Genomic DNA, 10,527 nt, shown 5'->3' with positions numbered 1-10,527 from the left:
AATTGTTCATATCCTTTGACCATTTATCAATTGGAAAATGGTTTGATTTTTTATGAATTAGAATCAATTCTCTATATATTTTGGAGATGAGGCTTTGATCAGAACCTTTGACTGTTAAAAAAAAATGTTTTCCCAGTTTATTGTTGCCCTTTTAATCTCATCTGCATTAGTTTTGTTTGCACAAAAGCTTTTCAATTTGATATAATCAAAATTTTCTGTTTTGTGATCAATAATGATCTCTAGTTTTTCTTTGGTCACAAATTCTTAACTCCTCCACAGGTTTGAGAGGTAAACTCTCTTTTGTTCTTCTAATTTATAATCTCATTCTTTATGCATATATCATGAATCTTTTTTTACTTTATCTTGATGTACCTTGTTAAGTATGGGTCAATACCTAGTTTCTGCCATAATAATTTCCAATTTTCCCAGCAGTTTCTGTCAAACCGTGAATTCTTATCCTAAAAGCTGGGGTCTTTGGGTTTGCCAAACACTAGATTATTATTGTTATTGACTATTTTATCCTGTGTACCTAACCTATTCCACTCATAAACTAGTCTATAGCCAATACCTAATGATTTTGGTGCCTGCTGCTTTAAAATATAGTTTTACATCTGGTACAGGTAGGCCATTTTAATTTCATTTTTTTCCTATTACTTCCCTTGAAAGTATTGACCTTTTATTCTTCCAGATGAATTTTGTTATTTTTCTAGGTCATTAAAATAGTTTTTTGGAACTCTGAAATAGCACTAAACAAATAGATTAGTTTAGGTAGTATTCTCATCTTTATTGTATTTGTTTGACCTATCAAAAAGTGATAATATTTTTTTTCTAATTGTTTAAATCTGACTTTATTTGTGTGGAAAGTGTTTTTTAGTTTGGCTCATATAGCTCCTGATTTTCTCTTGGCAATAGATTCCCAAATATTTTATATTATCAGCAGTTACTTTAAATGGAATTACTCTTTGTATTTCTAGCTGTTGAATTGTGTTAGTGATATATAAGAATGCTGATAATTTATGTGGATTTTTTTGTATTATGCAATACTGCTAAAATTGTGGATTATTTCTAATAGCTTTTTAGTAGAATCTCTGGGGTTCTCTAAGTACATGATCATATCACAGCAAAGAGGGATAATTTGGTATTCTCATTACTTACCCTAATTCCTTTACTCTCTTTTTTCATCTCTTACTGCCAAAGCTAGAATTTCTAATACAATATTGAATAGTAATGGTGATAATGAGCAACCTTTTTTTCACTCCTGAACTTAGTGTTGATGGTTCCAGTTTATCCCCATTACATAGGATGCTTACTGATGATTTTAAATAGTTGCTACAATTTTTTTAAAATAGCTTTTTATTTACAAGTTATATGTATGGGTAATTTTACAGCATTGACAATTGTCAAACCTTTAGTTCCAATTTTTCTCCTCCTTCCCTCCACTCCCTTTCCTAGACGGCAGGATGACCAGTAGATGTTAAATATAGTAAAGTATAAATTAGATACACAATAAGTATACATAACCAAACTATTATTTTGCTGTACAAAAAGAATCAGACTCTGAAATATTGTACAATTAGCCTGTGAAGGAAATCCAAAATGCAGGCAGACAATAATATAGGGATTGGAAATTCAATGTAATGGTTCTTAGTCATCTCCCAGAGTTCTTTCACGGGGCATAGCTGGGTCAGTTCATTACTGCTCCATTGAAACTGATTTGGTTCATCTCATTGCTGAGGCTGGCCAGGTTTATGAGAATTGATCATCATATAATATTGTTGTTGAAGTATATAATGATCTCCTCGCCCTGCTCGTTTCACTCAGCATCAGTTCGTTTAAGTCTCTCCAGGCCTTTCTGAAATCATCCTGTTGGTCATTTCTTACTGAAAAATAATATTCCATAATATTCATATACCACAATTTATTCAGTCATTCTCCAATTGATGGGCATCGACTCAGTTTCAAGTTTCTGGCCACTACAAAGATGGATGCCACAAACATTCAAGCACATATAGATCCCTTTCCCTTCTTTATGATCTCTTTGGGATATAAGCCCAGTAGTAATACTGCTGGATCAAAGGGTATGCACAGTTTGATAACTTTTTGAGCATAGTTCCAAATTGCTCTCCACAATAGTTGGATATATTCACAATTCCACCAACAATGTATTAGTGTCCTTGTTTTCCCACATCCCTTCCAACATTACACATTACCTTTCCCTGTCATTCTAGCCAGTCTGACAGGTGTGTAGTGATATCTTAGAGTTGTCTTAATTTGCATTTCTCTGATTAATAATGACTTGGAGCCTCTTTTCATATGGCTAGAAATAGTTTCAATTTCTTCGGCTGAGAATTGTCTGTTCATATCCTTTGACCATTTATCAACTGGAGAATAGCTTGATTAAATTAGAGTTAATTCTCGATATATTTTGGAAATGAGTCCTTTATCAGAAACTTTGACTGTAAAAATATTTTCCCAGTTTATTTTTTCCCTTCTAATCTTGTCTGCATTAGTTTTGTTTGTACAAAAACTTTTCAGTTTGATGTAATCAAAATTTTCTATTTTGTGATCAGTAATGATCTCTAGTTCTTCTTTGGTCATAAATTCCTTCCTCTTCCACAGGTCTGAGAGGTAAACTATCCTGTGTTTCTCTAATTTATTTATAATATTATTCTTTATGCCTAGTTCATGAACCCATTTTGACCTTATCTTGGTGTATGGTGTTAAGTGTGGGTCAATGCCTAGTTTCTGCCATACTAGTTTCCAATTTTCCCAGCATTTTTTGTCAGTGAGTTCTTATCCTAAAAACTGGGGACTTGGGGTTTGTCAAATACTAGATTGCTATAGTTATTGACTGTTTTGTCCTTTGACAAGAGGACCTTTGAACCTAACCTATCCCACTGAACAACTAATATATTTCTTAGCCAGTACCAAATGGTTTTGGTAACTGCTGCTCTATAATTTAATTTTAGATCTGGTACAGCTAAGCCACCTTCATTTGATTTTTTTTTTCATTAATTCCCTTGAAATTCTTGACCTTTTGTGTTTCCATATGAACTTTGTTGTTATTTTTTTTAGGTCATTAAAATAGTTTTTGGGGAGTCTGACTGGTATAGCACTAAACAAATAGATTAGTTTAGGTAGTGTTGTCATCTTTATTATATTTGCTCACCCTATCCAAGAGCATTTAATATTTTTCCAATTGGTTAGATCATACTTAATTTGTTTTAAAAGTGTTTTGTAGTTTTACTCATAAAGTTTCTCATTTTCCCTTGGCAGATAGATTCCTAAGTATTTTATACTATTAGTAGTTACTTTAAATGGAATTTCTCTTTGTAATTCTGACTGTTGGATTTTGTTAGTGATATATAGGAATGCTGATGATTTATGTGGGTTTATTTTGTATTCTGCAATTTTGTGAAAGTTGTGGATTTTTCTAAAAACTTTTAGTAGAATCTTTGGGGTTCTCTAAGTACACGATCATATCATCAGCAAAGAGTAATTGTTGGAGACAGGAAACAAAGAAGAGCCAAGAAGAATGTGACAACCTGTGCATAAACTCTGATACGGTTAGCTAAAACATTGTGAACAAACAATACGTCCTAAATTCCTGAGACAAGATAACAAGTATGCCCCAGGAGGTCAGCCACACCCGTGTTCTGACATTCTTCTCTTTACATTGTCACCCCCCCTACCCAGAAAACGCACGTAGTCAAACCATATATAACTAGGCTCCTTCTTTCAATAAACGAGACCTTTTTCCACTGCAATGTAATCTCCCTCCCCTTTCTCGCCCGTTTCTCTTGCAGATTTTGTCCTCCTCGTAATCCCATGAATAACGAGGTCCTGCTGGACAGGACAAGTGGTGCCCAATGTGGGCCTCGAGGAATGGACTCTCGACCAGGCGGACCCCTGAAGTCATCCTCGTGGACCCCTGCAGCCGTCCGGACCCCTAATTCTGGTGAGTAGTTTCGTCCACCTCATTTCAGTTATGGGCCATAAGCTTTCTAAGGAACAGATCTTTGTTAAAGATCTTAAGGATTCACTCAGGGAAAGGGGAGTAAGGGTTAAGAATTCAGCCTCTGTGTTGCAGGCTTAGAAAATATCAAGTTTGAAAAATCTTTCTTTCTCTGTCTCTGGCTGACTGCAGCAGCCTGTGAGAAAAAGAGAGAAAAGGGAGAGAAAGGAAGAAAAAAAAAAGGAAATGAATAAAAAAACAAACAACAACAACAACAACAACAAAAACAACAACAACAACAACAACAAAAACAGATTGAAAGGGATTTGAAAGTTCAGAAAGTTAAAATATATATAGAAGAGCAGTGTGCTAACATTTAAAGGAAAGAAGTTTGAATGGAATATCTAGGCATTCTCTGTGAAGGCAGAGAAAAGCACTAAATGGGCTTGGAAGTTCACAGAAGCCCCTTTGGATTCTGGAATGGGAAAAGGGAATTCAAGGTGAAACAAACCTCTCTCTGGGGGTGGAGGTCTTGGAAACAGCCCCTAGTCTGTTTGCTGATTTAAGAGCTTTGTTAAGTTTTAAGAACAATGATTAAGAAATTTCGAAATTGGTTGTTTGAAAATTTGCTTGTGATTTTAAAACTTTTAACCTGTTGTACTAATTTTGTAAGTACATGGAATTTAGCTATTTTAAATGGACAGAAAAGGTTTTTTTTCCCCTTGAAACAAAGGCTACTAGAGTAAAGAGCAATAAAATTCAAGCTTAGCCTGGCCTGGGCAATAAAAAGCTCTGGAGATAAGATGCTAATAGCTGTTAGAAGAAATGTGGTGGAAAAGAAAAAAAGAAAAAAAAAACTTTTAAAGACAGCTGTATTAGTTTGATTCAGTTTGTTACCGTCTGAAATATATTGAGTTATTTGTTAACATAAGTTATACCTTAAATCCAGCTCTGCTGGACATGTGTGGATTTTGTGGAGGTTTGGGTTATTCACTATGGTGTGAATCTTACAGGTTTTTGTAGGAATGCAGGTGATTTGTAGGGGCAATTAGAGGTTTGCATGGTTTTAGGAAGGTGAAAGACTTTTGGGAGTAGGTAAAGAGGTGGCGGAGGGAGCCACCCACCCCCACTGCCTTCTGCTACTTTACCAAAGGAGCAACTGGGAAGGAAAGTTCTTTAAGGAGATTGTTTAAGTATGTAGTAAGGGGGAAAGAGAAAGTTGGAAATGGGTGGATTTGGGAAGAAACCTGATATTGGGAAACTGATGGGTTAAATCTTGAAAAAGATCCCCATGTAGGAAATTGAGTGGGGAACCCGAGGGAAGTTTTTTTCCTAGGGGGCAGGAGTGGGGGAAGGATGGCCATATGGAATCCTCTCCTCCCCTCACCCCGCTGAGTATGTTCCTGCCGTTTTTTTAACTGATTACGGCCAGTGCAGCAAACTGTGATTTTTAAGGACATGCTTACTTTTAGCTTAAATGATTGAATATTTGTTTTTTTGATAGATAAAAGTTTTCTTGGTTGGGGAATATGGTCATAAATGTGATCCATACTTTGGTCCGAGTATTTCTAAAAGTTTAATTGCTATGTTAGAAACCTTCTTGAATTCGTTTATGTGGAATTGGGTCTTTTGTATGAGTTTAAATTGATTGTATTGGGTCATCCTGAGGTATGCCTCTGAACATAAGTTTTTTTCTTTGTCCTTTTGAAAATGTTTCTGTTATGGACAATATGCAGTTTGGGATATTTTTCTATGTATCGGGTATTTTAAAAGCAAAATGATTTGTATGTATAATGTTCACTCATGTAACATCTACTTAGATATGATAATTGTTCTAAGTTGTGAACTTATTGAGACAAAATTTCTTTCTGTTATGACTATAAGGTTATGATAAATAATTGTTTAAGATTTATCAGAAATTTGATTGATGGAATCTGTTATTGGAGGTAAAAGTTTTTGGGCTTAGAATTAATTAGTTAATGCTATTTGGGAGTTTTAAAGCTCCACCCTCTGACAGTTATTGGGACAATTGATTGATAAGCTGTTAAAACTCAACTGCTTATGTTATGTTATAGTTATGTTCTTGCATTTTTCCTTCTGTAACTGATCTCTCTGATCAGAGCAATGGTCAATAGAACTGTTAATGCAATTCAATTATGTCATGCCTTGCTATTTTCAGTCTGGCTATATGTAATCATTGTATCCTAAATGCTTGGGCAACTATTTCTCTCTTTGTTACTGGATATTGGTGTTTTGTTTCTTTAAGGTTTCTATATGATAAGAGGACAATTAACAGGGGTCTGTGAGAATCGCTGATGTTCCAACTTGGGACTGCACCCTTTGCCTGTCTTGTAAAGCAAACTTTCTTCTGACTGCTGGCCAATTTATTTTGGCCTCCTCATGTTTTGCAGCAACCTGATGAACCGGGTCTTTCTATCTGAGACTGATCTAATCTTTATGTGTTAGATTTGTATTTTTGTTCTAGATTTTGGTCAAACTACAGATATTGGCTTGCTTCTGGAAACGGGATCAGCTTTGATCAGCTTTGATTGTCAGCATGACCGCATCCACTTTCTTGAAGGAATGAGAGCCTCCTATCACTTCACAGCCTGGAGCAGCAGTTTTAAATGAGACCATGGACTGGACCCCGCGTCTAGTGTACTTTGGACTGATATAAGGAACTTTGGGAATGGTTGATGACTGACTATTAAACCTTGCCTGGATCATCTATTACTGTGTGTTTAAGATTTGATATGGGATTTGTTAAAATTATGTAATTATTGCTGTTATGTTTAAGGGCTTTTTAGGAAATGCTACTGTATTAGTCTGTTAGGTATAGGGATTTTGATTCACTCTTGGGATTTATATGGGGAATGGTCATTTGATAATTCCTTTCCGTGAGAGAAAAAAAAAGGGGGGGAGGTAGAGATAGAACATTGGGGAACCTGGTATATTTTTTTCAAAATACCTGAAAGAATGGGAACCCCTAGCTCCTATTCACTTTGCCTTAGGCATTTCTTCCTCACCCCTTATCTCACTAGTTCAGATTGAATTTGGATGCTTTAGTTTTAGAATCCCTTATTTTGTTAAAATTTCCCTGGCAGACTCAATTTTGGGATTATTAATCCTGGTATCAAAACTGGTTCTCAACCTCCCCATGGCTGACAAGCCTTGTTCCTACTCTTCTGAGACCATTCGTGGCTATTCTCCTTCTTATTTCTTTTGGACCTTGGCTGTTTGCTAAGTTAACTGGTTTTGTTAAGTCCCAGGTGGATGCTGCCGTTCAGAAGAGTACTCACGTGTTCTATCAAAGGCTCCATACTTCTGAATCATTGGAACAAATGCAAAATCCACTTTTTGAGCCTCTGCAGTTTGCCAATTTAGAGGCCGAACTCAACCTATATGGTATAGTAGATGCTGTCGAGATAGTTAGGTGGGCCTAAAGCTGTGGAGGAGCCCATGACGGAATTATTGTGACTCTGTGACCTGCTATATGCTGGCCTTATGCTGCAGGATTATCCAATGACGAGATTATTGTGAGCCCGCCCCTAGTAGGGGTGGTGTCAGCTCGCATAGCCTAAGACAGGAGTCCTGCCAAATGAATTATGTAGGCCACAGGTCCAGATGCGCGTCACATAGCCTAAGACAGGCCCTCCACCGACCCATAATTCATCGTGCATATAATAAGGAAGGGGGAGATGTTGGAGACAGGAAACAAAGAAGAGCCAAGAAGAATGTGACAACCTGTGCATAAACTCTGATACGGTTAGCTAAAACATTGTGAACAAACAATACGTCCTAAATTCCTGAGACAAGATAACAAGTATGCCCCAGGAGGTCAGCCACACCCGTGTTCTGACATTCTTCTCTTTACATTGTCACCCCCCCCACCCAGAAAACGCACGTAGTCAAACCATATATAACTAGGCTCCTTCTTTCAATAAACGAGACCTTTTTCCACTGCAATGTAGTCTCCCTCTCCTTTCTCGCCCGTTTCTCTTGCAGGTCTTGTCCTCCTCGACACCCCACGAATAACGAGGTCCTGCTGGACGGGACAAGTGATAATTTGGTTTCCTCATTGCCTATTCTAATTCCTTTAATCTCTTTCTCAACTCTTATTGCCAAAGCTAGCATTTCTAATATAATATTGTTTCACTGCTGATCTTATTGGGAATGGGTGCAGTTTTTCCCCATTACATATGATACTTAATGATGGTTTTAAATAGATGCTGCTGATTATTTTAAGGAAAAGTCCATTTATTCCTATACTCTCAAATGTTTTTAGTAGAAATGGATGTTGGATTTTATCAAATGCTTCTTCTGTATCTATTGAGATGATCATATGGTTTTTGGATATTAATATGGCCAGTTATATTAATAGTTTTCCTAATAGTGAACCAGCACTGCATTCCTGGTATAAATCTTACTTGATCATAGTTTATTATCCTGGGGATGATTTTCTGTAGTCTTTTTGTTAATATCTTATTTAAGATTTTAGCATCAGTATTCATTAGGGAGATTGGTCTATAATTTTCTTTCTCTGTTTTCAACCTACCTGGTTTAGGTATCAGTACCATGTCTGTGTCCTAAAAGGAATTTAGTAGGACTCCTTCATTCCCTATTTTATCAAATAATTTATATAGCATTGGGGCCAATTGTTCTTTAAATGTTTGGTAGAATTCACATGTAAATCCATCTGGTCCTGGGGATTTTTTCTTAGGGAGTTGATTAATAGCTTATTCTATTTCTTTTTCTTAAATGGGTCTATTCAAGCAATTTACTTCCTCCTCTGTTAATCTGGGAAGCCTATATTTTTGGAGGTAGTCATCTATTTCATTTAGGTTAGCAAATTTATTGGCATAAAGTTGGGCAAAGTAACTACTTATTATTTCTCTAATTTCCTCTTCATTGGTGGAAAGTTCTCCCTTTTCATTTTTAAGACTACTAATTTGATTTTCCTCCCTCCTTTTTCTAATCATATTTACCAAAGGCTTATCTATTTTATTAGTTTTTTCATAGAATCAACTCTTAGTTTTATTAATTAGTTCAATAGTTTTTTTTTTAACTTTCTATATTATTAATTTCTCCTTTTAATTATAGAATTTCAAGTTTAGTAATTGATTGGGGATTTTTAATTTGGTCTTTTTCTAGCTTTTTAAATTGTAGGCCCAATTCATTGATCTTCTCTTTCTCTATTTTATTCAAGTAAGCCTCTAACAATATATATATATATATATATATATATATATATATATATATATATATATATATATATATATATATATATATATATATATTTTTACTTTCAATAGTATTAATTTCTCCTTTTAATTTTAGAATTTCAATGAATGGATGCCCATCAATTGGAGAATGGCTGGGTAAATTGTGGTATATGAATGTTATGGAATATTATTGTTCTGTAAGGAATGACCAGCAGGATGAATACAGAGAGGACTGGCGAGACTTACATGAACTGATGCTAAGTGAAATGAGCAGAACCAGGAGATCATTATACACTTCGACAACGATTGAGGACATATTTTGATGGAAGTGGATTTCTTTGACAAAGAGACCTGAGTTTCAATTGATAAATGACGGACAAAAGCAGCTACACCCAAAGAAAGAACACTGGGAAACGAATGTGAACTATCTGCATTTTTGTTTTTCTTCCCGGGTTATTTATACCTTCTGAATCCAATTCTCCCTAAGCAACAAGAGAACTGTTCGGTTCTGCAAACATATATTGTATCTAGGATATACTGCAACATATCCAACATATAAAGGACTGCTTGCCATCTAGAGGAGGGGGTGGAGGGAGGGAGGGGGAAAAAAAATCGGAACAGAAACGAGTGTCAATATAAAGTAATTATTAAATAAAAAATTAAAAAAAAATAAAATAAAATAAAATTACCTTCCATCTATTCTCTATGAAAAAAAACAAAAAAAAATTTTAGAATTTCAAATTTAGTATTTGATTGGGGGGTTTTAATTTGATGTTTTTCAAGTTTTTTTTGGTTGCAAACCCAATTCATTGATCATCTCTTTCTCTATTTTATTCAAGTAAGCCTCTAAGGATATAAAATTTCCTCTTATTGCTGCTTTGGCTGCATCCCACAAATGTTGGTATGATGTCTCATCATTGTCATTGTCTTGAGTGAAATTAATAATTGTGTCTATAATTTGCTGTTTCACCCAATCATTCTTTAAGTTGAGATTGCTTAGTTTCCAATTACTTTTTGGTCTATTTACCCCTAACTTTTTGTTGAATGTACTTTTTATTGCATTGTGATCTGAAAAGAAAGCATTTACTATTTCTGCTTTCTTGCATTTAATTTTGAGGTCTTTATGTCCTAATAGATGGTCAATTTTTTAATAGGTTCCATGTACTGCTGAGAAGAAAGTATATTCCTTTCTGTCTCCATCCAGTTTTCTCCAAAGATATATCATACCTAATTTTTCTAATATTATATTTACCTCTTTAATTTCTTTCTTTTTGGTTTTGTGGTTTGATTTGTCTAATTCTGAGAGTGCAAGGTTGAGATCTTGCTATTACAGTTTTGCTGTCTTTTTCT

The 10,527-nt window shown here is 35.1% G+C and overlaps 1 long non-coding RNA gene across 1 annotated transcript; it reads left to right on the top strand.

The window, feature by feature from the left end:
* The first annotated feature begins 3,519 nt into the window (after positions 1-3,519).
* Positions 3,520-6,685, top strand: LOC127544382 (uncharacterized). Its single transcript, XR_007949431.1, has 2 exons — positions 3,520-3,958; positions 6,422-6,685. It is a non-coding gene; the product is annotated as an uncharacterized LOC127544382 (long non-coding RNA).
* Positions 6,686-10,527: the final 3,842 nt, after the last annotated feature.

Source organism: Antechinus flavipes, chromosome 1 (genome assembly GCF_016432865.1).
Source record: "Antechinus flavipes isolate AdamAnt ecotype Samford, QLD, Australia chromosome 1, AdamAnt_v2, whole genome shotgun sequence".
NCBI classification, from domain to species: Eukaryota; Metazoa; Chordata; class Mammalia; order Dasyuromorphia; family Dasyuridae; genus Antechinus; species Antechinus flavipes.
This window is presented reverse-complemented; position numbering and strand designations above follow the sequence as displayed.